The sequence below is a fragment of the Sus scrofa genome, chromosome 1 (genome assembly GCF_054392235.1).
Source record: "Sus scrofa isolate SSC_HxYL_T2T_F1_AM1 chromosome 1, Sscrofa_HxYL_maternal_Yorkshire_Landrace_v2.0, whole genome shotgun sequence".
Taxonomy (NCBI): Eukaryota; Metazoa; Chordata; class Mammalia; order Artiodactyla; family Suidae; genus Sus; species Sus scrofa.
The window spans coordinates 170,708,560-170,735,988 of NC_139383.1; the positions used below are offsets into that span (position 1 = coordinate 170,708,560).

Genomic DNA, 27,429 nt, shown 5'->3' on the forward strand with positions numbered 1-27,429 from the left:
AAAGAAAAATTTGAGCCTGTTACCATCAGCTGTGCTAAAACGTATTTATTATCTAGCAGCCACTTAGATTTTATACCCACCTAGGAACAAATAAAAGGAATGGGGCCATTCAAACTATAAGATAAAAGAATTGCGGTTAGCAGCTCATTGTGGAATGGGACCACTCCAGTTTGTGAGCTTATTAAGTGATAGGGTCATAGGAGTTCATTTTTTAGAAACCTGCAAGGGAAATTCTATAGAGAGGATGGGTGCAGAATTTAAACTTAAATGCCTCTGTTAAAACATTTTTAGTAATTTATTAAAAATTCTTCCTAAAAGGGATGCTCATCATGGAGATGATATTAACTGTACAATTTATGTAACAAAAGTTAATTTGAGATAAAATTAAAAGGTCATTTTTTGATGCCATTTAGCACAGAATTGTATAGTGGTTTTTCTTTTTGGTAAATTATGGTTTTTGGTTTGCTTGTCTAACTCAAGTTCTCAAATCCTTACAGTCCCATATTGACGAATAATTGTATACTTGCAGAATCTGTTAGAAGACAATAAGGTGGTCAAAAGAATATTAAGAGAATATTATGAATTTCCAGTGGTGTTATAATTAGCCATATTAAAGAAATCCAAAACATGGTATAAATTACTCAAGAACTGTCATCTTAAGATGACTGAAGTATGCATATTCACATTTAAAAAGAAGAGTTGACCTTTTTTTTCCAAAAAATAACTTCACTAATGGCTCCAGAACCTTTGTCTTAAAAATTGTCCTATTAAAACTTTTACCCATCAGTCATACTTTTTAATTAACTATAGACTTTATTTAGATTTCTCCAATTTTTCCCTTAATGTCCATTTTCTATTCCAGAATTCAATCCAAGATCCTACACTGCATTTATTTGTCATATCTCTTTAGTCTCCTTCAATCTATGACAGTCTCCTGAGCCTTCTTTGTCTTTTGTGATATTGAACAATGTCTAACCATCATTCTTGTTGGAAATGGTTTGCAACTACTCTTTTTAACTTGGTTTTTGGTGGAAAAATTTTGCAGTAATTTTACATAGTGGTAAAATATCTGTGATAGATAATTTTTTAAAAAGAAGATATAAAAAGTCCCATATAGAAAGTACATAAAACAATAATATAATATGTGTAGTGTTGTGAAGACTAAAAATGAAGAAAATTAAAAGATTCTAACAATGAATATAAAGTAAGAGCTGAATGAAAGGAGGAGATATCACTGGAATACTATTGGGAAGGAGGTTGAAAGAGATAAAATTTATTTGGTATAGCTGGGTGATGTGGGAGAAGTGAGTAGTATTTGCCTTTCTAGATACTAAACATATTTTAAAACTATCATAATTCAAGCATTATGATACTAACGCCATAATACAGAAAGATCAGTGAAATAGAACAGAAATTTCAAATAGACAACTACGCACAGGAACTTAGAATACAGTTCGTGTGATATTTCAACTTTTATGAAGAAAAGTTTCTCAAAATACAAACCCTAAACAATAGTGTTCCATTAAATGTTTAATAGCCAGCTCTCTGAAAAAAAGTATGCAAATATATATGTATATAAGTATTATACATTTTATTAATAGAAAAGATGCATAGCATACAATTTAGAAATTAAAAATATGTAATACTTTTTATTGTAAATAAATGTTATTCTGTATAGACAGTTGATTTTTTTCAAATGCTTTTTCTTGATTTTTTTTCTAACTTTGAATTTATAGTCACTATTTAGCCATGATTTGACAAATGGAGTTCCATCTCAGGTTGCTAACCCTTTTCCCCAATACGCAGTCATTAAATCTGATGTGTGGCTTATTAGACTTCCTCTCCACCCCTCATATAAATTAAATAAACTAAAAACTCAGTTTCAGTACTAAATCAAGCCCTGATTTATAGCGCTTGCTGATTTCTATGGTGTAAATACTCTCACCATGACCAATTTCAAGCTACCATTATAGTCAATGAATGTGGGGTTGGAAAGAGATGTGGGGTTGGAAAGAGATGTGGGGTAGGACACATGATATGGTATTTCCACTATCTGCATATGATAATCATGACTGACTTTAAGAGCGTAGATAATATTAACATTTAGTGAAGTAATTAGGACTTAGTGTGCTTTGAGTATTTATTGCTTTTGCTTTAAATATAGTTTAATTGTAAGTCTATGTAATCTTAAAATAATGACTACATTTTACAACTGGTTCTCAAAATTCCAGAGAATTTGGCATTTGGTGTTCAGAAGTAGTTGGGCTCTTAGGAGTTCCCACATGGCTCAGTGGGTTAAGGATCTGTCCCTGTCACTGCTGTGGCTCTGGTTACAGCTGTGGCATCGGCTTGATCCCTGATCCCTGGCCCGGAACTTCCATAAGCCACAGATGTGGCCAAAAGAAAAAAAAAGTTGTTGGGCTTTTAATCCCACACATCACTCCAAGACAGGACCACAAAGTAAAATATTTGAAACTTCCCGAAATAGTTAAATTATAAGCAAAGTTAAAAAAAAAAGATGCAAAAACAGAAAATAGATTAATTACCTTTCTGGAAGGCTAATTAGCAACACATATCAAAATGTAAGATTTACTGATTCTTTTTTTTTCTTTTGCTTTTTAGGGCCGCACCCGTGGCATGTGGAGGTTCCTGGGCTAGGGGTCAAATCAGAGCTACAGCTGCCGGCCTACTCCACAGCCATAGGAACGCCAGATCAGAGTGCGTCTGCGACCTGTACCACAGCTCAGGGCAATGCCGGATCCTTAACCCACTGAGCAAGGCCAGGGATCGAACTCACAACCTCATGGTTTCTAGTTGGATTCATTTCCAGAGCACCATGACAGGAACTCCCAGATTTACTAATTCTTTGATCAAGCCATTTCACTTTTCACTCATCCACTAATTCAGCAAATTTATTGAGCACCTGTTATGTTGTAGGAACTTTTAAAAATTAATTTTACAAACACATAAAGTTCTATAAGGTAGGCGATCAGCCACAATATTTTTATGGAAAAATATTGAAAAACCATAAATGTTCATCAACAAGGGATTGATTAAGTAAATGATGGTTCATTGATATAATGTAATCAATGTAAATATTAAGAATGAAGCTATAAATAAATGTTCATTATAATGGAAATATGTCCATGGTACATTTAAAGAGCAAACGTCAGCAGGTTTTAAGAATATATAGGAGTTCCCGTCATGGTTAACGAATCTGACTAGGAATCATGACGTTGCGGGTTCGATCCCTGGCCTTGCTCAGTGGGCTAAGGGTCTGGTGTTGCTGTGAGCTGTAGTGTAGATCACAGACACGGCTCGGATCCCACATTGCTGTGGCTCTGGCGTAGGCTGGTGGCTACAGCTCTGATTAGACCCCTAGCCTGGGAACCTGCATGTGCTTCAGGTGCAGCCCTAGAAAAGACAAAAAGGCAAAAAAAAAAAAAAAAAAAAAAAAAAGAATATATAGTATGATTCCATTTTGTAAAAAAAAATTATATCTCTATATGTGTACAAATATGTGTAGAGAAAGTCTGGGAGGATTTGTGTAAGTTATTAATAGAGGCAAACTTTTCTATTCTCAATAGATGGTTTTACAATGAACGTTTTACCTCTAAAATTAAAAATAACAATGAAACACTTTCCATTAAATATAGTGATAAATACTTCCATCTCATGGATGAACCATGCTCCACGAAGAGCTTTAGTCTTTGGACTAAAAGTGTAGTTTGGAGTTCATAGTTCTTTCTAGTTTGGTATCTATTTGAAAAACCTCATATTAAAAAGTAAAGCGGAAAAAAAGCTGGGTTTGAATTTCAGTTTCATTTCTCTTTATCAGTGTGACCTCGATTGAGATAACTGCTCTGAATCTCATTTTCCTTTCTGAGAGGTAGGATAGATTGTGTTCTTTACTTACTGGTGACTTTGAGCCAATTACTTAAATGTTCTGTTGCTTAGTTTCTCTGTCTGTGGGAATGATGGTAATAATGGCTGTGATGCTAATAGTAGTACCTACCTCATAGAGTCATGGTATTTAACAAGTTTTGATTATTCTCATTATCTGCAAAATGGGATGTTAATAATGACAGTGATGCTAAAATATACCTGGAAGGTTTGTTGTGGGAATTAAATGCTTAAATTAAATAAAATGCTTGACACCTAATTAACTATTCACCAAATGCTGTTTGCACCTACGCTGAAAGTAATGAAACAAAACACAGCCCAAGTATGTTTTCTTTGAGGGAATAGTTGAGTAATTTATTTATATCACGTCATACCTAGAAATAGATAATAGAAAATTGAATGCAAGACTCTTGATTTTGATTCATTGAAGAAAATATCCTTTCTATGTTCAATTATCCAATATATTTTCCTATTTTAAAATCTGGACTATCGTATTAAACAACACAGATATTTCTATATAATTTTATTTCCAGAAATCTTTGTTGGATCATCGTAATTCTTTATTATTCCATTAACTCAAAGCAGTTTGTACTGCCTCACTTGATATTCTCTGTAAATGGAGGCAATACAATTATGCTCTTTAAATAATTTAAAGTGCCATATTCTCTACCACCTATCCATTTGTATAGTATATTATTCTGTGTGCATGGCTATCGGATGCTAACATACTGCCTGGTATTTTAATACAGAACCATTAACCATGTGAAGATCAGAAACTATGTGTATATTAATGATATATTTTAATTTAACACATGACAGCAAGGGAAGGCTGAGTGACACATCATATTTACTTACAAATAAGGGAAGAAATCATTGCTTAGGAGTGTTCAAGTCACAGGTGAATAGCAAAAGGTTTTTATTCCTTTCCTGACAGAATAAATTTATCTCCTTAAAAGTCACCTTTATGCTTCCTACTTATCATCAGGAAGGCTGCATTCTGTATTTCAATTTTATGTGGACAAGACATTAATTTTAAGTGAAAGACATTGTTCTGTGCTAGAATTAAATGAGGTCATTGCTGGTTTGAGTACTAAGGTGTGTGTGTGTGGGGGGAGGTCAGCCTTTAATGAGTAAAGTGCTATGTGAATATAGTTCTCTTGACTTTTTTGGCACCAAAAGCAAAATATAAGCAGGGCAATGAAGTTGAAAGTCATCAGTAGCCTCCCTAAGTACCCAGAATCAGAGTGTACATCTGATATTAGATAGGGAATGTATGCAAGAATATATGGGTCCTTTCTCAGGTCAAAAGATTGATATGACTACTTAGAATTGATTTTAGATAGAGGAACTCAGGAGCATTAACTCCTGCTATCAAGAAAGGGACTTTGAAGGTCATCTAGTTTAAACCAAGGTTTAATCCTTTCAGCAATAACGTCTATCTACTTCTTAAACAGCCCCAGAAAGAGATTTAGCCACTCCCCCTGATACATAAATGTCATCAAATTGGCAGGATAGAAAGAAAGCTAGTGATTAGAACAGGATGAATATTTAAAACAACCTTAACATACTCCATATCTGAGGGAAAATAGATGAGGTTTTATTCAAATAAAGTCAAGAAGACCAATTCAGCTCTATTCAGGGAAAGTTCAGGTGATTGTAGAAGCACACAAGCTAATTATAATAGTGCCTAGCTCTCCTTCCTGCCAGAGCCACGCTTCCTGAAAGGGAATGTTATATCATTTTCACTTTCTCACTTCCCATTCATTCTGCAACTTAGTGCTAGCTGGCTTTGGCCTCTAATCAATTGAAATCGTTTTTGAAACTCAACCAAGGTTTTCGTGCTTGGTCTATAGGCACTTTTCAGGCTTATGTTATTTGACCTCTCTGCTGTATTTGAAAGAGGAGGAAGGCTCTTACAAGTATTCTGAAATACACCATTTCCCATTTTTCCCTTAAATAGTGTGATAGGGTGAGGGCTGGGCTGTCTATAGCTTCCCTTCTAAATCAAGGGTGGTTGAATTGTCCTAAACACATGTCTAGTCTTCCTTCTCTTTTTTCTTTTGATATTTTGTCACCATTAGGCCAAGCATTTTGTTCTGTGTTTTACAAGTGTTACCTGATTTAATGCCCCACAATATCAATAGAGGGGAGATATTATCACCTTCTGAAGTTCATAGTGGTGAAGTACTTGTCTGCGGTTATGTGGCTTAGAAGCGGTGGGGCCTGGATTTAAACCAGCTTTGAGCCCTTGTCAAGAATAGTATGACAGAGGACAGCTGAGAGAAGCACTCAGAGGGGCAGAAAGGTTGCTCATGGCATCTGTGCAGCAGTGGGAGTGAAGTATTAGTGCATCTGGTAGAATGTTATTGGGATGAGCATGTCGGGACTGAAGGAGTAGATTTATGTGTGTGAGAAAGCCAGTAAAATGGCTTCAGACTGGCTGTGTAGGAAAGCAGAGAACAGTAACTAAAGTCATGACATGAACTCAGATTTAAACTTCTCTTCCCAAGGAGAATTGTTGGTTTAGCTCATCACACTCATAATGACTAATTAAATGTCTCTTCACCCCATAGGTCCTGGACTTTGCTCACCTTCTTCATTGCTATATCTTCAACTCATAATACAAAAGCAATTAATGAATATTTATTAAATGTTACAAATGCCTTTCCTCTTGAAATTCTCTGACATCTATGCAAGCATACTCTTCATGTTTTCCTCCCAACTCACTGGCTTCTCCTCATTAATCTCTTTATGTACTTTGCTTTCTCTTTGACTTCCCAGGGTTTCTCAAGGGTCTACCCTTAACATACATTGCAATCTACCATACTTATGTTTCAGGGGTTATAAGCGCTAATCGTGTCCTCTCTTTTCTATCTATTGCCTCCACAATCTCTAGGTCATTTTAAATTTCTCTTCTGAGCATCACAACTGTATGTTCAACTGTCTTCTAGCAAACTACACTTTGGAGTCCCATAGGTACCTCAAATTCAAAAGGCTACAACTGAACACACTAAGCCCCCACATTCAAATATTTGTCTCTCTGTCTGTGTACATTTTTATTCCAAAGGGTGGGTCTGGAGCTCTTATTAGACACTTTTAAAATTACATTGCCCAAGAAAAGTTTAGAACTACTGTGCATTCTTCCCAAGATAAAACATTTTCCCATGAATTACAATCCCAGGGGGTGGGACAGATACTTGTGTGCAGACATAGAAATGTTGGCCATTGCAAGATTTCTCATCTTAGTCCCTTGCTCTTTGTGAGGACAACACAATTGGTGTACACATATGGTGACATGCTTTGCTATACTATCATTCATCATAAGCTTACATTCTTTTCTGCTTTTAGGACTGGCCTTCCTGTCAGTTTGTTTCAGGCTACTTTGCTAAGTTGAAGTGAATTGAGGTGAGCACAAACATATCCTAGGATATAAAAAGGGAGAAATTTAGGGAAAGGCAGAGTAGGCAACCATATCAAAGCATGCAGAAATAAGAGTGAGAAATGAAAATAGGTAAGATTAGGAGGTAATTGGTAACTTTGAATAAATAATTTGAGAGGAATTGTGGGAGAGAAAGACAGACTACAAGTGATAAAAATGGAATAGGTAACTAAGACAGTGTGAAGGTGCTAGAAAGGGCAGCAGTGAAATTCATGACCGTGGAGCCCAAACTTAGATAAAAGATTTGAGGAAAGGAATTAGAGTTTTTGATGGAGAAGGTCAAGTTTAGGAGCACCATAATAGTAGGAGAGGTGAGAATAGGAAATATTTAAAGAAGATGAGCACCAGAGGCAATATCTTGTGTTTGATGTTTTTTTCAGTGATGCTAAGTTTAAGTGTTTTTATTTTCATAGGTAGTTTAGCAGCATGGAGGTGAAATAGGTGAGAATTTGTGGGAGAAGTGTGTGTGATAGTTTTTAAACATTTCTGCAGATTCCTTGACATTCTTCCCTTAAGAAGTGTAGTCAAATACATGTCCCCTTAAATATGAGCTGTACTTCGTGACTGACTTCTAACAAATAAAATGCAGTGAAGTGATGACAGTATGTGGCTTCTGGGACTAGGTCATCAAAGGTGGTACAATTTCTGTCTGGCTCTCATAGAATGCTTGCCTTTGGAACCCGGCCACTGTGTTTAGAGGAGGCACAGGCCATGTGGAGAGATCCACATGGAGAGGCAACTAGGCCTATGACTCTCAGCCTTGGCTGAGCTCCCAACTCAAATCCAGTACCAACATGGTAGTCCTAGAGGTGAACCATTGGGAATTGTATCCTCAAACGTTTGGTTGAAGCACTCCAGCTGATGCCACATGGAATGGAGAGGAGCCTTCCCTGCTGAGCCCTGCCTAAATTGCAGATTTGCAAGAGAAATATGATTATTATCATTTGAAGTCATTAAATCTGGGTTGTTTTTTATGCAGCAATGGAAAACTGTTTTAATAAGGCAATCTACAGATGTTTCATTTTGAGTGATCTGAATTAAAATCATTGACCACCACTCTGAGTTGGAATAGTTTACTTGACATTTCCGAGCCTCACTTTTCCTATCTTTAAAGTGGGAATGATTTGGACCTTGGGGGTTGTTGTACAATTTAGAAATAATTGGCATAGAGCCAATGGCTGTTATGTGATAGTCATTCAGAAAATGGTTAGCCATCCTTATTATGGTTAGGAAAACTTGGAATGAGCTTAGGCTTTGGTATCAGTTATATTTTTGTTTACCTTTGGGTTCTACTGCTAACTAAGAGTGTAACTTTGGGAAAGTTATGTGACTTCTCTGAATCATGCATCCTTCTTGTGTAAATGGGAGATAAAACCTATCTTGAAGGGTTGTTATAGATTAGAAACAGTGTCTCTAAGACAGAGTAGAAAAAGGATAGTGCCTAGTATGGTAGTACTCAATAGGAGACACCATAATTATAAATATAATAATGACCATTATAGCCCTGAAGTTGTTATGGCTACTGGTAGGAGTAGGGCATACTAGAAAATTCTGAGCCAAGCATCAAAGCTTTTGAGGCAGTTGGAGGAAGGTTCTAGGAGAAGATGGTGATGAAGTTTTGGGAAAGATGATATTAATAATTTATATGTTCCAAATGAAGGAACTTTTGAATGATGAGAGTAGAATAAAGACTTATGAAAAGCATTTAGAATGACCTCTTTCTTCTACTAATACTGAGGATAGGAGGAAATAGGCTACGGAGATTGGAAAAATAATGAGTTTCTAAATATTAGAAAAGGCCACAAAACTCCAACATAATGGATCTGAAATTATGAGAGAACAGGGAGGTCAAGAGACTGAAAGAAAAGTAATATGACTCATAGCAGGGTTAGTTTTAGGAGTTTTAGTAAAGAAGAGGGAGATTTAAATCTCTTAGTCATTCAGCAAACTCATGGTCATAGCCCTGTTCTTTGCTCTAACATCAGCCACAAACACAGGCTTGCACAGGACTTGAGGTCTTTCACTGCTGCTCCACCTTTGGGCTGAATCCCCCTTGAACTTCTTCAGATAGGTTAATCTATTCTTAAATGACTATCAATCAGTAATTTACTGCTAAGTGCCTGGGAACCCTCATCCCAAATTCTTCCAACTTCAGTCTTTTTTTTTTTTTTTTTTTTTTTAAACAAGGTTCTTAACCTTCAAGCATTCCCTATACCATATTCCATGATCTTTGAATAGCTTTTTTGACCTGGATATACAAACAAGGTATACTCAACAGTTCCCGAGAAAGGTACACGTCAGCTTCTGGAAACATTTTTTTTTAAATTTTTGTTTCATCTATTTAATTAGCTTAATATGTACACCTGTTTTATATACTTTTACTATAACATTATTCATTCATCTGATATTTTGCTGAGTATCTACTATGCACTAGACACTGGTCTAGATACCCGATCCTCTTAGAGGTTGTAATCTGTGGTGGGGTGGGGAGGGGGTGGCAGTGTTGAGGAAATAGACAATGAACAAATGAACAAGTTCTACTAGAAAGAACATCCATGATGTGTAATATATCTTGACCAAAAATGAGGCCCAAACTCATAGGTACCTGAGAGAGCAGAGATATTGGGTATGTTGGGAGAGGGGAAAGAGTAATTGATCTGGATGGCTGGCTTCATGCCTACCCACATTGTACACTCAGCTCCACTGCAGTACAGCCAGGTCCTACTGCCCTGGTTTAGTCTGGGGCCTTCTGCAAGCAACTTTCCAGACCCTACTGGAGTTCTCTCTCTTCCCATTTCCATTCTTCATAGGATACTGGGCCTCAAGGAGCCAAGGTACTGATCCTCAATTCTCTGAGATAGCACTGTAAGAAGGGTCCCTGAAAGTTCCTCTCTAGAGTAGTGCTCCCCAAAATGTCATCCACAATGAGATAAGGAGCTTGGCCAGAATGTAAATTAGTGCCCTATGTCCTCTATAAGGAAAATCTCACTATGGAAAAGATGTCAGCTGAACTAAAATGTGTTTAATGTTGGCTTTCTATGTTGCTGTAGATTGGAACAAACAGTTTGTGGACAGGTGCCGATTTGTGGACCACACTTTGAGAAGCACACTCCTAAAGTGTATATTGCAAATTGGGGATCCAAGTTGCTCATCCACCCTACTGCTCTTGTTAACATTTTAAAAAGTAAAGAATTCACATAAAAGTTTCTATTTCCAACATCTCTTAACTATGCCTTTATTTTGCGTCCCGAATGTCTTGGGGTTTTACATTCCTGGCAACAGTCAGATGGAACTGAGCAGTGACTATCCCTTTTACATAGGGCATGGACCTTCAAGAAGCCCACCAGACCCATTTGGCCCACTTCGTTTATTTATGTTGCCTACTGAAGCATTTGATTTCACAATGCCTAAGAATCCTGGGGGTCACTGAATAAGCATGATTGTAGCTCAGTCCTGGAGGGAGAAGAACTGGGTTGGGTGGGGGTGTGATTAAGAATATTCCTCTTTTTTCTTCCTTTATTCTTCCATCCATTCATGGAGTCTTCTCTTTACCCCCCTCTGTCATAAAAGCACTTAGAACAATTGTGTTGAGCCTGCTTAGTGATGAGATTAGGAGAGGAAAGGTGATATGCATAGGCCACTTCATACACAGCAAAGTCACAGTTCCAATGTGTCAAGTGCCACTTTTCAGGGAACCTGGGGAGCCATTAGATCTATAGACCTGAGGGCAAATCAGTGAGGGGTAAGAGTGTGTCTCAGAGGGCCAGCTCTGCATACCATTGCTAACTGCTCAGAGATGAATTACTACTAACCTTCCCAAGAGAGGAGGTTATATCAAAGTACTGCTTTAGAAAGTGCCTTTTGGTTTTCTAACGGTTCAGTGATCTTCTTGTTACAAAGATTATTTCACTGCCCCCTCTAATCCTTACAAATTTTGCAAACTAGTGTTTGATCTGACTTCTTTGAAAGCACATAGTGGTCTCTAGTTTTAGTCAGCTTTCTTGATGCCATTTTTTCATCAGTTTAAAGGCTTGAGTATATTTTTCTGTGCCTTATGAAGTACATTAATTAAAATCTCAGATTATAGGTGAATAATTGTTTTGCATACCACTTGATTTTTTGGGTAGCTCTCATTTAGCCAGATATGGGTAAAGTTCTGGAAAACCACTGAGATGTTCCAAAATGGATGCTTTACTTGGCAAATCCCTGTGTCCAGCACTTTGTTTGGTGCTTCCTGAGTTTTATTTGCATTTTCTGTGTTTTTATTTATTTAATTACTATAAAATATTATAAAATTTTATGACTCTTGAAATGAAAGGGACGGGAGGAAAACTGGGTGCAGGGATCACCTTTTCCTCAATCTAAAGCCAACTGAATTTAGAATTTTAAGCAAGGCATAGTGGGTAGGAGGATACATAAACAATAGTTTGTAAGCTCCATAGGAACAGGAACCCTAATTGGAAGTGGCTTAACAGAGAATATGGAGTTATGTTCATAAGACTTAAAAATCACATTACAATCAATCTATATCATCTACTTTGGGGAGTATAAGTGAAAATGAAAAATAAAGCATTCGCATTAAATGCAAAATATTATTCAGAATGAACAGAATACAAGACTGTTGAAGGAATGCAAAATAGAGGAGGAATCAATGTTAAGTACTATTAAATGCTTAAAGGAAGGTGGCTTTGTCAAAAGTACTAGGTCCCATCACTGTCAGCATAATTGTATTTTATGGGCACAAAAATTATTCAGTTTTTTTGGTCTCACCATCTCCAGTGCAATATATTGAATACCTCTGTGTGCACAGTTTGTGTTTATAGCTTGTTTGGTTCACCTAATAAAAACGACAGGCAGTACCTAGATGAGCTCTAGCTTTTAATTTGGTTATTTCTTAAGTTCTACCTTCCCTGTATCTATACCCTCTTCAATGTGAATGCAGTTCTTTCCTTGAGAGGTGGAGTTGGTGTCTTCTACTTTGAATCTGGGTGGCTTTATAACCTGCTTTGGTCAGTAGAATGCAGCAGAAGTGACAGTGGCCTCATGAAGAAGTTCAAAGTGTAGGTGTCAGGATACCTTGAGTACTCAGAACAAGCCTAATTTGCTGGAGGATGAGAGACCTTGTGAGGCAGAGCTGAGTATGCCCATCTGTCTCATCCAAGCTCTCAGATAGGTTGAGGAGTCTAGCCAAGGTCAGAAGATGTTCCTAACTGGCTTAAAGCTGACTACAAATGTGTTAATAAGTTTCATTGAACCCATTGGAGACCAGAACTATCCAACTGATTTTAGTGTTATTAGTAAAAACAAGTGGTTGTTGTTATAAGTGACAAATTTTGTGTTGCTTTGTTAGATTGTGGCAATTGGTAACTGATACAGAAGGAATGTATCAGTCAGTTTTGGCTGCAAAAAGCTATGTAACAAACAACTCCCAAATCTTCGTGGTTTACAATATTTATTTTTCTTTTTTAATTCCCTCATACCTGCTTCAGGCTGATAGCAGCATTTGGAACTCTTCCATGTATCTCTCATTCTGGGATCAGGAGCTTCCCAACACATAATTTTGTCATGACAGATGGCAGAAACACAACAGTCAAGCCACATTATGCAAGCACATTTACATCTTCGTTTGCATCATACCCATTAACTTTCTATTAGGTAGAGAAAGACACGTGGTTAAGCCAAAAAACAATGTGGTAATTTAGTTTATTGACACTGCTGGGGGCTCTGTGAAGTCATGTAGCAAAGGAAATGATGTGTAATATCATTATAGGAAAGAAATGAAGAACTAGGAACAATAATTGACCACAGGGAGACTTATTCAGGAGGCAAAGTGGGGCAACTGTTTTTTGAAATACTTGATGAAGTTCATTAATGCAATAAAGAGTTTCCCACAGAAAAAGTTAAAATAGGCTATTAAAGACAGGTGGCAGTTAATATACTAGTTTGTGGAATTAATTTTTTTCTGGAAACATATGTTATTTGGAATTGGAATATGCCAAAAACATTTTCATTTTTCTTGGTAAACTCATCTATTAGTTCCTCTTTATGTTCAATACATGTGGGAAGTTATGTGATATTTATCCTTCTTTTGGTTTTATAATTTTATATGCTTTCCTTTTAGGGTTCCTTGGGTTTACAGTATTGTAGAAATAGGAAAATTTTTTTCTCCTGCTCTAAGAAATGGTGAAGCCAGCAAAAAGTCAGATATGTGAGTATAGGCTGATATGCACTCCAATTATAAAAATGCTTTTTAGTTTAACTATAAAGTGAATTGAAACAATGAAATGAGAATAAATTCATGCTGTTATAGAAATGTAGGATTCTACTTTGTGTGTAACAGACTACACAGAAAACCTACTGCAAACATTCATATATGGCACATTGGACTCTTCTCTGAGAGCTTCAGAATCTAGACATTACTTTTTATGATTTACTGTTAACGGTGCTTCTTTCATCTATAGGTCTTCCCATGAACACAGCCATCTTATTTAGAAAGTATGATAGACAGTCAAAAAATCATTTTTCTTTGTTAAAAATGAATATATACCAGTATCTCGGTACCTATGAACCATTTGTCAGAAAAAAATTGATTTGAAGTAACATTGAAAAAAAATTGAAGTACTCTACATATTTTGGTTGGTTTGCCCTAAGGACTTGTCTATTAAAGGTGATCTCTGTCTGTCTGTCTTCCTGTGTCAGATGTTTTTGTGGGAGTCAGGGCCTTCCCTAAGGACTTGTCTATTAAAGGTGATCTCTGTCTGTCTGTCTTCCTGTGTCAGATGTTTTTGTGGGAGTCAGGGCCTTCTCCAGAACTATTCTCCACTTCCCTTGTCTTCTCTGAATCAATCCCTCTCTTATTCCTGTCACTGTACACATACTTGAGCACATGTAATGCCAGTGAAGAAATCTATGTCCCTTGGGAGCAATCAATTTCAGAGGAGTTGAGAAGAAAGAAAGCAAGAGATACAGCTGAAACACAATAAAGCGTAGAGAGCTAGTCTGGAGACCAGTGCACGAGGAGTAGGTGGAAACAGAGACATAAGTGTGTTTGGATGTAGAAGTGATAGGACTGGTCAGTTGTGATGAAGTGCACCTGTTGAGATACCACTGATCCCACTTTCTAGCTTCAAAATATTTATTCTTGGTCATTTGGAACAGTTCACTCCACTGCCCAAGTCCTCTGCACTTGGTTGGAGCCTCTGGGCTAAATAAGATCAGTTTAGGCAATTCTACCTCGAGATTCTTTGCTTTTAATGTTTCATCCAGCCCATCCTGAAAGCACAGTGCTGATATCATGAATAGAGAAATTACTGAGGGAAAAAAAGAGTAGTAGATATAAATTCTACACTGAATATTTTTGTGGATTCAAAGAATGCCAGAGTTGGGGAGCCTAGACGCTATACTGACCAACCTCTCATTTATAAGTGCAACTCATGTCCAGAGAAGTACAGTGAATTGCTGAAAATAATGTGAATGCCAGAGTCAATATTTGAACCAAGGCTCCTGACCCTGGGGCCAGTGTTCTTAACCCAGAACTTCCTTTCTGCACGGTCCTTTCAAACCATGTAACAATGATTTTTTTTTTTTTTTTTGTCCTGTGGCATATGGAGGTTCCCAGGCTAGGGGTCCAATTGGAGCTGTAGCTGATGGCCTACACCACAGCCACAGCAACACCAGATCCAAGCCGAGTCTGCGACCTACACCACAGCTCATGGCAACCCCGGATCCTTAACCCACTCAGCAAGGCCAGGGATCAAACCCGCAACCTCATGGTTCCTAGTCGGATTCGTTAACCACTGAGCAATGATGGGAACTCCCAACCATTTAACAATGATTTTTGTGCAAGGAGAAATTGGGGAAATGTGGCAGTTACTTTCTATGGCATCAGTGGGGTTAACAAATCCTTTCAACATGCAGTCGTTTTAGTGCACCTATTCAGCCCTTCATTTAACAATATTTAATAATGTCTTTTGTAAGTTCCGTATATTATACAGTAAGCACACAGGGCCAATAACATTTTATGCATTCTCATCAAGAGTGGAATTGTAAGGGCCATAAATGGCCTGATGGAAGAGGATGATGAGCATGGTGGCTCACAAATCATGTTTCCTCAGCTGAAAGAGCTGAGTGGCTGTGGACATGAATTCTTCCTGTCTGACAGGACCTCAGGGAGCGACCTGCCAACAGGGCAGAACATATGAAGACATCTACCACTTATGTTGTGTTCTGGTCACAGGATGGTGGTAACAATGAAATGTTTGCCCTTTTTGCACATTCATCTTTACTGCTTGCATGTATTGAGCACGAACAGTTAACTGCTGAACACCTAGTGCAGGATACTGTGCTAGGTACTTTTTATTCATGTGTTCCTTCATTAATTTCTATTAATTAATTAATGCATTCCTTCTGTTAGCTGTAATTTATTGAGTTCCTACTAAGTACCAGGCTCTGTTCTGTTTCTTTTAAAACACTCTGCCTGTGGGTTTGAGTCCTGGCTCACATAGTACATATTGCTTGATTTGGGAACATTTTACTTATCCTAAGTCTGTTTCCTTTGCTGTAAAGGAGGAATAAACATGTATACCCTCATCCTAAAGTTATTGTGAGGAATATAAAAGAAATAGAACAGAGCCAATTACAAAAGACCACATGTTATATTATCCATTTATATAAAATGTCCAGAATAGACAAATCTATAAATATAAAAGGTAGCTTAGTAGTTGCTTAGGGCTGGTGTAGGAGGTATGTGGAGAAGCTAGTGTGTGCAGGATTTCTCTCTGGGGTGTTTAAAATGGTCTAAAATTGATTGTGTTGATGACTGCACAACACTGTGAATATGTTAAAAAACCGCTGGACTCTTCACTTTAAATGAGTGAATTATATGGCATGCAAAGTATATCACTATAAAGCTGTTACATGTATTTCAGAAAATGGCTTTCTCCACCTATTCTTTGTCCTAGGATAATGGCATCCCTTTTGCTTTTCCCAGCTGTGCTGTGTGTTCTTTGAAAGGGTCAGCTCCCTATTCATATTTGTCCATCTGTGCCCAGCATCACGCCTGGCCTGTATTATGATGTGAATTATCCTGGGGAAGGCAGTGGCATTTTTCTCCATGTTAGGAAGAATCTGGACAGGATGAGATTCTTGGGAACGTGGGAGAAATGGGCGCATTGAAAGGAGGGGAAGGAGCAAACAGGTAGGGGATCACGGGAGGTACCGAGGGTATCTGCCTACATCACACTTTTGTCTGAGGTTGGCCTGTGTGTAGAATATAATGGCACCATGAGAGGAAGTATAATATAATGGGCAGAAGGTCAGCTTTGCTCAAGGTCAAAGAAATAGGAAGAGACGGAGCCAGCCTATGAAACCAGCTGGATGGCCTGAATAATTATCTTTCTCCTGTGAGTTTCTCAATTTCTTGGTCTGTAGAAAAGGAATAGAAATACTTACTTCTAGCAGTTGTGAAGGTATAATGAGACTGTATATAAAGTTGTCGGTAGTATGGTAAAAATGCTTTGTTTCATATCATTATTCTGACCTTGAGTGCTACCTTCAGACACTATCACAGTAAGTAGGGCTAAACATAGGACATCTACTGTGTCTTCTCACTCAGTCCTTATCTTGGACACCTGACATAGAATGTTCTGAAAGAACTGAAATTGTACAAAAATTGGAATAAGTTCAATTGCTATTTACTTTATGGATCAAACGTCCATATATGTCAATGATTTTTATTATGTTATATTCATATTTTAAAAATCAGTTGTAGCTCAATAATTACTGAGCTGCAAGAGGGTTTGATGCTGGTGCCTGCCCTGGGTCCTGGTGTAGCTGCCCACAGATGGCTCCAGGACAGGTATCACAATGGAGAGAAGTGGTCAAGAAAAGGGCATTCTTGTCAGTCTCACTCTGTCACCTGTTAGCTGTGTGGCCCCTTGGTAGCTGATGTAACCTCCACAGGTGTCAGTTTCCCTGTTTGTAAGAGTCAAGTCATCCTAATATCTCCCTCAAAGGTGTCTGAGGGGAAAAGTGAGGTCAGCATGTAAAACATTTATTACAATGTCTGGTGCTTAGTAAGCCCTTAATACATGTGCTTTATGCTGAAGGATATTTTCTCCACGGAACCAATAAACTAAATACAGAGTTCTATACCTTATTTTATAGCAGTTTACCTCCAAATCAGTCCAACAGGTATTTATCATTGCCTAAAATACCAGGGACTGTGCTACTTGTCCTTGTCAGGGACTTCTAATAGGTGAAATGGACCAGTTAACTGACAGGAAGAATATATCATCAAAGGCTCCTTTAATTGATTCATATACATCATGCTTGTTTATTTTTTTACAGAGTGCTTTATGCAAATGTATTCAGAAACAAATGGATTGCCTATGAAATACATCACATATCACAGTGCTATCATTGTGCAAAGGGCTATTATTGCTATTACACTGAAACCCTAAGAATATGTATGTGTATATGTGTCCCCAGATAATTAGCCCTCAGACTTTTCTCCAGGGAAAATCTAGTCAAATACTGAGAAACTCAATACTTTCTCTTTGTGTTGTATTGATTCTACCCCTGAAGTTGTTTCTAAGGTTCTGTTTTCTATGAGTAAACAGAAATTACATTTTCTGTACTGTTTTCTTGTTTCTTATTTCTCAATTATGAAAGCAAGTAAAAGCCGAATCCCTGCTCCTGAACAACACAAAGAACAACAATGACAAACAACAGTCCTGCAAATAGACCAACAAACCCCCAAAGAGCCAATTACTCTAATAAAATTACAAAAACACCACCTAAAATTCATACTGTGTTGAGAAATACTGTATATAGCTTAGGTTGTTCCTTGGAGCTCATTAAGCCTCTTGCCAAGTCCCGGTTCCTGATGGTGCATCTGGATTTGAGGATGTGGAGCTCATAAGAGCAAGGGGCTGCCGCAGACATCATTGGCCCAGACTTTTTACTTTGTAGTGTCCCTGTATTCATATATGAGAATGGTGATAATTCAGAGGGAAATTAGAATGCTTAGGGAGTTCCTAAATTAGTGGTAAGACATGATGTTCACTAATTATTTTATTTTTTATTAAAGGATAGTTGATTTACAGTGTTTCTTTGCTGTACTTTGTTGTATGGCAAAGTGAGCCAATCACACACAGTTCCCTGTGCTGAATAGTAGGGTCCCATTGCCCATCCATTCCAAATGTAACAGTTTGCATTCCAAAACCCCAAACTCCCCATCCATCCCATTCCCTCCCTCCTCCCTGCTGGGAACCACTAACCACTATCTGCTCTCCGTGGCCATGATATGTTTCTATTTTGCAGATAGGATCATTTGTGCTATATTTTATATTCTACAAATAATTGATATCATATGATGTTTTTCATTTTTTTTTTCTTTATGGCTTTGCTTAGCATGAGAATCTCTAGTTCCAGCCATGTTGCTACAAATGGCATTAGTTTGTCTTCTTTATGGCTGAGTAGTATTCCATTGTATATATGTACCACATCTTCTTAATCCATTCATGACATTTAGATTGTTTCCATGTCTTGGCTGTTGTGAATAGTGCTGTGATGAACATAGGGGTGCATGTAACTCTTTTGAATGAATGTTTTGTCCAGACATATGCCCAGGAGTGGGATTGCTATAGAATGGGAAACAAATCTTTGCAAATGATGCCACAGACAAGGGTCTAATCTCCATAACATACAAACAATTCAACCACAAAAAAAAAACCAACAACCCAACTGAAAAATGGGCAGAAAACCTAAACCTAAATAGGCATTTCTCCCAAGAAGACATGGATGAGCAACAGGTACATGAAAAATGCTCAGTATCACTAATTATTAGAGAAAGGCTATCAAAACTACAATGAGGTACCACCTCACACCAGTCAGAATGATGGTAATTAACAAGTCAACAAATAACAAATGCTGGACAGGGTGTGGAGAAAAGAGTACCCTCCTTCACTGTTGGTGGGACTGTAAATTGTTACAGCCACTATGGAAAACAGTATGGAGGTAACTCAGAAAACTAAATATAGAACTACCATGTGATCATTAGTTATTTTTTAACATTTACTTTTATCATTGTATTTCAAAATAAAAATGCAACACAAAGAAATAAATGTCAAAAATAACAGTATAGATCTTTAATAGCAAAGAGTTTTGAATTTTGTTGAGCAAAATACCAAGTACCAAATTTGGAACGTTAGTATGATCTCATGTTTGACAAAATAGGTATTGTTAATAACACCTACCACTTATTGAACACCTTTTCTGTTGTTGGCATTGTCCTAGGTGATTTACTTATATTATCTTGTTTAATCCTGATATAAATAATGATACGGTATATTTTAATAATATATATCATTTATCTCCATTTTACATGTGTGAAAACCAAGGCAACTTATTCAAGGTCACATAGTCAGTATGTGTGAGAGCCAGGAAGCTCTTGATTCCAGCAACGATCTGCACATTGGTACACTGCCCCTAACAGATTTAGGGAAAGATACATGAAAATAGTAATTGCTATCTGTGAGCATGGACTTTTTTCTTTTGGCCTATCTGCATTTAAAAATTTTTTTCAGTGACTTTATTTGTATAATAAATAAAGGAGGGGGAAATAAACTGAACCATAAATAACTTCCTCCATGCCAAAGCAGAAGGTGAAGGGAAGAAAGGAAAGAAGAAGGGAAAGTAAAAAGAAAGTGAGATAAGAAAAGAAATGGAAGGAAAAGGGAAGGGAAGGGGGAGGAAGAGGGAAGAGAAGGAAGGAAGAGAAGGAATGCTGTGGTGGCTGCAAGACGGTGTGTGTATACAGCTCTGTAGCATCATGCCTTGTCTTGGGGTGGCATTGAATGCAGTCCAACACAGAGGATGGGCAGAGGAAAATGTCCTTCAGAACACAAGTGTTTGGAAAAGGAACTTTTGCATATTTAGAACACTGTGTTCTTTCCAGCTGAACTGGGTTGCAATTTATATTGGAATTGTATCTTCTACAAAGTGTAGTCATTTAGCAAAATATTTGAATTTTTTTGGCAGAAGACTATTAGCTACCAAAAAAGAGTACCCCCATTTATTTGCCAAGGTATGTTCTGGGTGCTGGCAGAGTAGAGAGTAAAAGCTGGAATGGTAGTATGATTATGTGGGAGAACACACGAAGTAGGTGAGGGCAGCAGTGGGACATAGTAGGTGACCATATAATTTATCTTTCTACAGGAAAGGGGATCATATTAATCATTTACTGGGTCAGCAGACATATGTTAGGACTGTCCTGACAAACTGGGAAGTTTGATCACCCTAGTGAAGCCAGATAAACAGCAGAATCAAGAAGCTACTGATCCAGATGAAGGATATGAATATAAAAAGCAAAGACAAACTTAAAAAAAAAAGTCCAGCCTCATTAATAATCAAAGAAATTCAAATAGAAACAACCAGATATTTCCCTTTCCTTTTCAAAATGGCAAAAATCATTTAAATAATAATAATAAAGCTACCATTTATTGAACACCTATATATGCCAGGTAATTTCTAGGCATTATTATTATTATTATTATTATTATTATTATTATTATTATTATTATTATTTTCTCTTTTTATGGCCACACTTGCAGCATATGGAAGTTCCTGGGCTAGCAGTCGAATCTGAGTGCTAGTCTATGCCTTAGCCACAGCAATGTGAGGGCCAAGTTGCCTCTGTGACCTATGCTGCAGCTTTTGACAGCGCCAGATCCTTAACCCACTGGGTGAGGCCAGGGATTGAACCCACATCCTCACAGACACGATGTCAGGTTCTGAACTTGCTGAGCCACAACAGGAACTCCTTTAGGCCTTTTAAAAAACATTTCATAAATTTTAAAGTTTAGAACAGTTTTAGATTTAATGGAAAAATTGCAGGAGTATTACAGGGAGTTCCCCTTTACCCTGTACTCATTTCCTGTTACTATGGTACGTTTGTCACAACTAATGAATGTATCGAGATGTCGTTACTAACTAAAGTCCATTCTTAGTTTTTACCTGGTGTCCTATTTCTGTCCTCCTAGGATCCAAGCCATTATGTTACATTTAATCATCATGTCTCCTTAGTTTCTCAGACTTCATTGTTTTTGATGGCCTTGACAATTTTGAGGTAGTGATCAGGTATTTTATAGACTGTCCCTCAATTTGGGTTGTTTCTAATATTTTCCTCATGATGAGACAGAGATTATGGGTTTTGGGGAAAAAAGACCACAGAGGTAAAGTGCCATTCTCATCACATCATATTGAGGATACATGCTATGGATTATCACTGCTGATGTTAACCTTAGTTTCCTGGTTAAGTCACTGTTTTCAGACTTCTCCACTATAAATGACTCTCCCCTTTCCATACCATACTCTTTGAAAGGAAGTTACTATGCAGGCCACATTTAAGGAATGGGGGATTATGCTCCATCTCCTTGAGGGTGGAGTATTTACATACATTATTTGGAATTCTTCATGGAGATTTGTCTCTTTTCCCTTTTAAATTATTTAGTTATTAATTTTATCAGTATGGACTCATGGATAATTATCTTCTACTTTAGGTTATAATTCAATGCTATGTTATTTTATTGCTCAAATTATTCCAGCTTTGACCATTGGGAACTCTTTAAGGTTGGCTCCTGAGATTTCTGACATGCCACCATCATTTATTTTCTGAGCACTTTTTACTTGCTGGCACCAGAAGATGTCTCAGGTTTATCTTGTGTATTTATGCCCCAGTCCCTTAACCAACCATTTCTTCAAGATCCCTTGGTTCCTTTTATTGGAGAATGGTATTAGAAACCAAGATATGTGCCGTAAGAGTGCTCAATGCTGCTGGGGTGTCATTACTTCTGGCCCTTTTCAAGGGACAGAGCTAGGAAATATATGTATATAAGCTAACTCATATGTACCTAAACATCTCTAATTATTTCTCTGTCATCTGTAGCTGTAGTAAGCTAAATATGAGTTCATACTTATATCTCTGATTCTCATCCAGTACTACATGGTTTGGTCTAGCTTCTCACTTTGCTTACCTGTAACCTGTCATTCCAATAGTGAGAAACTCCCACCACCTGCCATTTATTTCCTTATACCCGGTTTTGGTGAGACTGCTGAAATACTACCATTCTTGCACTGTTGGTGGGGGTGTTGGTATACATCCTTTGTGGAGGGCAATTAAGTAAAATATGTCAAGAGCCTTAAAAGTATCAACTGGTCACAGGGTCAAACAGCCCAGTCTCTAGTGAAGAGGGACAAAGGCAAGAAAAGTAGGAGCAGATTCCCCAGGGAGAAGGAGAGCAGTAGGACTGGGAGGGAGCACATAGACTCAGACTCAGCAACTTCAGTTTACCCCATACTCACTTGAGAGGTAACGTTTCTGATCAAACCTTGACTGGGGACCTGTAGCTGATGGTAATAGGGATATAAAACATTTGATGGGTGAATGCAACAAATTCATTCTTTATCAGACATGTTTTCTTGATATTTTCCAAGAGAATTGTTTCATGGTTTACCTCTGAAATCAACTGACTGGTAGTTGATGAGAACTCATTTTATACCCGTCACTGTTTGAAAGAAAGAAAGAAAAAGATAAACTGCTATTCCCAGAGAGTTTACAATCTAGATACTGTGAAATTTATGCTAGTAAGTGTCACCAACCTGTAAAAACAACTAAGGCAGTTTCTTTTTTCACCATTTTTTTTTTTTTTAAAGATACCTAGGATAAGGGAGCAGTAATGGGAGCCAGATATTCTACTGTCATTTTTGAGCCCTTCCAGGTGTCCTGTGCTGTCAGGACACCAGTGTAGGTCACGTACAAATTTACAGCTTCCTCAAAGTTTCACATATGATATGTGACACAAATACAAAAATGTAAGGACTCTGCAGGTTTTTTTTTTCTTCAGAGTATCAACTACAAAGCAACATAAGGCTGAAGTAAGGGCGAGAAGGGTAACTATAATGCTAAATAAGAAATAATAATTGTAAACTATCACTGTTTATTTGAGAAGGGATTAGTGAAAAATTACTTCTCAAAATGAACTCCCAGAGCTGCTCTCTGCTCTTAATTTGATAGGCATATTACTAAGACTTTGCAAGAATAGCCCTGATGTTTTAACTCTTTTGTGCTAGAGAGAATCAGGGGAGGAGAGGCCGCCTGGTATGGGGGGTGGGGGTGTGCTGGAGAGAAGAGGGAAGAATACTTTGTTGCTTCTAGGTGATTTGAAGAAGAGATATCAAATTTGGAAAAAGCTAAAAATATTTAAGTTGTGGCTGCATTTGAGGACCAGGATTTCCCTTATAGCAGAAATCACTGGACATGTTGAGTCAGCTTGTTATTTATTGGAACAACAAACATAATAATTGTGATTATTTGGAAGTTACAAATAATCGAAAGGGCAAAAGACACAAAAAATAAATCTTATCCAAAAATCAAGTTGTATATAAATTAGAAAACTTAATTGAAAGAGGAAATATGACTTTAAGAGATAGGAGATATCCTGCAAAACTTCAAGAATCAACATCCAGTGCAGGGGTTTGTGTTTGGAAAAACAACAGAGAAACAAATACCAAAAGATATGTGAATTAGCATTTAAAAACCAGGTATAATGGAAAAAATAAAAATCATTATAAAAAAATTAAAATCTAGCACACTATAATTTTCCCAAAAATTCCTTTGTTTGCCTGCATATAGCAAAGAAGTGACAGGTTTCTCTGCATACTGCCATACCTTCCAGAGAGGCAGATAAAATTCCCATCACCATCCAGATTCCCATATAACATTCTCCACTGCTGCTTGCACTAAATTGTGTTACTAGGTGTGGTGTTGTGGAGGCTTCTTTATTTTAGGGTCACATTCATGGCATATGGAGGTTCCCAGGCTAGAGGTCGAATCAGAGCTGTAGCCGCTGGCCTACACCACAACCACAGCAATGCCAGACCCAAGCCGCATCTGCAACCTACACCACAGCTCATGGCAACACAGAATGAGGCCAGGAATCAAACCTGCTTCCTCACGGATCCTAGTCAGATTTGTTTTGGCTGAACCGCAGTGAGAGCTCCCAAGGCTTTTTAAAGTTGGGAATTACTGTGGCATAGATAAGTGGTTAAGGTTAAGCTATGCTCCCTCTTTTCCTTTGTCTTTAATCATTAAAAATGAAGAAAAAGAGGGAGCATATTGTTGAGGCACAGGAATGTTCTTGAATGGGCAGTCTAGCTTAACCTTGTGTCAGGTATGCCTGAAGGACTGGCAGATCCGTTTTACTTGAAAGAATTAAGCAAACTGGAATTATTTCATCTCAGAGGGAGAGGTGATGTGCACATCTCAGAGAGCCTTGGGCTAGTGTCTGAGAGGTGTGATTCTACAGAGTCCATTGCTATCCTTCTAAACCTAACCCTGTGAACTGAAACTTCAGTTCCATACAGGAGAAGTGAGGCAAGCAAAATGGAAGAACAAACAAACTTTAGGAGAGTTGAGATATTGAGACAAAAGGCATCAACATTGATAAGGCTCTTTTCTGGTGATGGAAAATGGAACGCTTGACTAGATAGCAGGGCCTTTCTTATCATGCACAGGAGACTCTAGCAGCCATTGGTGGCTGAACCACCACTTACCTAAATGCAAAAAAAGAAGACATCACTGAAATGAACCAGATCAAAGTAGGAGAAAAATGGCCATGGTGTCCCATGGGCAACAACGAGAGGAGTACTTATGGAGTGCACATGAGACATCTTCCGGCCACCCAGACCTTGAAGAAGGAGAGCATATAATAGAAATATTAAGGAGAGAGAGGGCCAGGATTGCTGCAGCATGAGTAAGGCCAGAGCCCAACTGATGCTCTGACTTGATTGGATATTCCATTTTTAAAAATTAATTTTATACTTTTTTATTTTTGCCCTGACACCTCCCTACTCTGTCTATACTCAGCTGGTAGAAAGGATGGCTTGGGAATCACAGGTTCCATTCCTTTTATTTCTTGAAAGGGGCTGAAAAGAGAGAGGGAAGAATGTTTTTTCTTTTTGCTCTTATAGCTTTAAATGTCATCAGTAATTGTGGTAATCTTGAAGCACCCAATGTAGTTTTTGTCCTCTCCTCTAGAGTCTGAGTTCATGGAAGAGGCTGTATCTTTATCTTTCTATCCATGACACTTGACACAACACAAGAAACGAAGCAGGTGCTCAGCAAATGCTTGTAAATAGAGGGAAGATGTCTAACCTCAAGCAGGAGCTGTTTTAGGTGCCTCGTTTAGGTTTAATTTTAACCTCTATTAGGACTGAGTTTTTGTAGAGAAGAGGGAAACACAGACAGCTTTTCACAATTTACCCAGTAGAATCATGAAGCTGGAATTTAGAAATCATCAGTTCAGTGCTGCACACAGCATGGTTGATAAATCAGGGCTGGTCTGGGAACCATTTATTACTGGTCTGTGATAAAAGTATAGAAATGGAAAGCATTTGGAAACTTTTATAGTAATCTGACATTGCAAGAACTCCCAATCCTGTGCTCATTTTTCTAGTACTTCATATTTTTAGCAGTATTACAATGGTATTGGTTTATGAAGAGTTGGAATTGAAAGAAACAAAAAATAGTCTGTGTCTGTATTCACCCCAAGCAGAAGTTAGAGATACACATTTGTAGTTCAGTTCTCTACCTCTTTGGAGAGGCAGTATAGCATAGTGTAGTGGGTGAGCACATGGGCCCTGGAGCTAGCCTTCCCAGGTGGAAACTCTGGGTCCTCTGCTTTCTAGGTGGATGACGTTGGGCAAATGACTTTTTTTTTTTTTTTTTTTTTTTTGCTTTTTAGGGGCACACCTGTAGTATTTGGAAGTTTCTAGGCTAAGGACTGAATCGGAGCTGCAGCTACTGGCTTACACCACAGCTCATGGCAATGCTGGATCATTAATCCATTAAGTGAGGCCAGGGATCAAACCCACATCCTCATGGATACTACTTGGGTTCATAACCCACTGAGCCTCAACAGGAATTCCCAACAAATGACCTAATCTTTGTTCCTCCAGTTTCCTATTCTGTAAAATGGGTTAAAATAATGACAACATTTTAATACCTACCCCATCAGGTTGCTGTGATGATAAAATGAGTTGACACATATAAAGCAGATATAATAAGGCCTGCCACATAGTAAATTCTGTACAATTATTATTATTTTTACAGGTGAAAACCAGATTCATAGATGTGAAGAAAGTTGCTTGAGGTTGCATGGCTCCTCCAAGAGAGATCTAGATCTCTATGTATCTCAACAGATCCTTCTTTCTTACTGTTTCTTCTTTTCCCCAAAGCTCCCCCAGCAACAATAATGCTATTCTCTTAATTTTTGATGCTCTTCTCTCACTCTACTCTGACCCCTAGTTTGCTCTGTGTCCTTCACACTGTTTATTCTTAAAATATGTTTCAACATTGTGGTCTCAGTCCAGTCCCTGCCTAACTGACCACAGGCTGAATCATTGCCGTCCCATGTTTGGGGCTTTAATTTCCCTGCTGGAGTCATTCCAGAGATTAGCAGGGCTTGTCAATGTCCTGACAGAGCACACAGACTCTGCTGCTTAACAAAACAATGAGGCTGTGTCACAGGAATGCTGCAGCAGAGATGAGCAGTGACTGCAAATGTTTATGAAAATGATGACTGACTTTCTTGCAAAGAAATGAATCATACAGTATGCTGCTGATGCAGGCCATTAAGCCAGCTCCTCTGGGACAAGCAATATTGACCTGTCATGGAAGGAACAGTGGTAGATAGTGGACAAGATATTTTAATTCTCACACTCTGCCCATATGGATGAACTGCTTTACTATGAGACCGGAGTTAGAGAGTCTTATGTTCTGTCAAAAACCAAAAGAAGCAAACAGATAAAAACTGTTCCCTTGCCCATTTTCTAGGTATATTAAAAATTTCTGTATTTCAAAAAGATAAAAGAGTGCCATTTTCCTCATATAATTCCTCTCCTTCCCCAAGGCTTTCAAAAACCATTTTCAAGTCCTTTCTAAATTTTATGTCCTTGTGCTTCTTGTACGCCATGTTGTTTCTTACAAAATGATTTAGTGAGGGCTTATTGTGTGCCAGGCCTTTTTC

General features: G+C 37.8%; 2 protein-coding genes across 6 annotated transcripts in view; one reads left to right on the top strand and one right to left on the bottom strand.

Moving 5' to 3' along the window:
- The window catches only part of CDH20 (cadherin 20), a 208,220-nt gene that overhangs the window by 87,123 nt on the left and 93,668 nt on the right, over positions 1-27,429 (bottom strand). The window contains exon 2 of one of the 2 annotated variants that reach the window (XM_084977335.1): positions 12,823-12,990. The exons of the other annotated variant lie outside the window; for it this stretch is intronic. The gene's annotated coding sequence lies outside the window, so the exon portion shown is untranslated. The remainder of the gene's footprint in view (positions 1-12,822; positions 12,991-27,429) is intronic. 2 annotated transcript variants of the gene reach the window in all.
- Positions 1-27,429, top strand: part of LOC102165284 (uncharacterized) — a 780,066-nt gene that overhangs the window by 85,984 nt on the left and 666,653 nt on the right. The window lies entirely within an intron of this gene.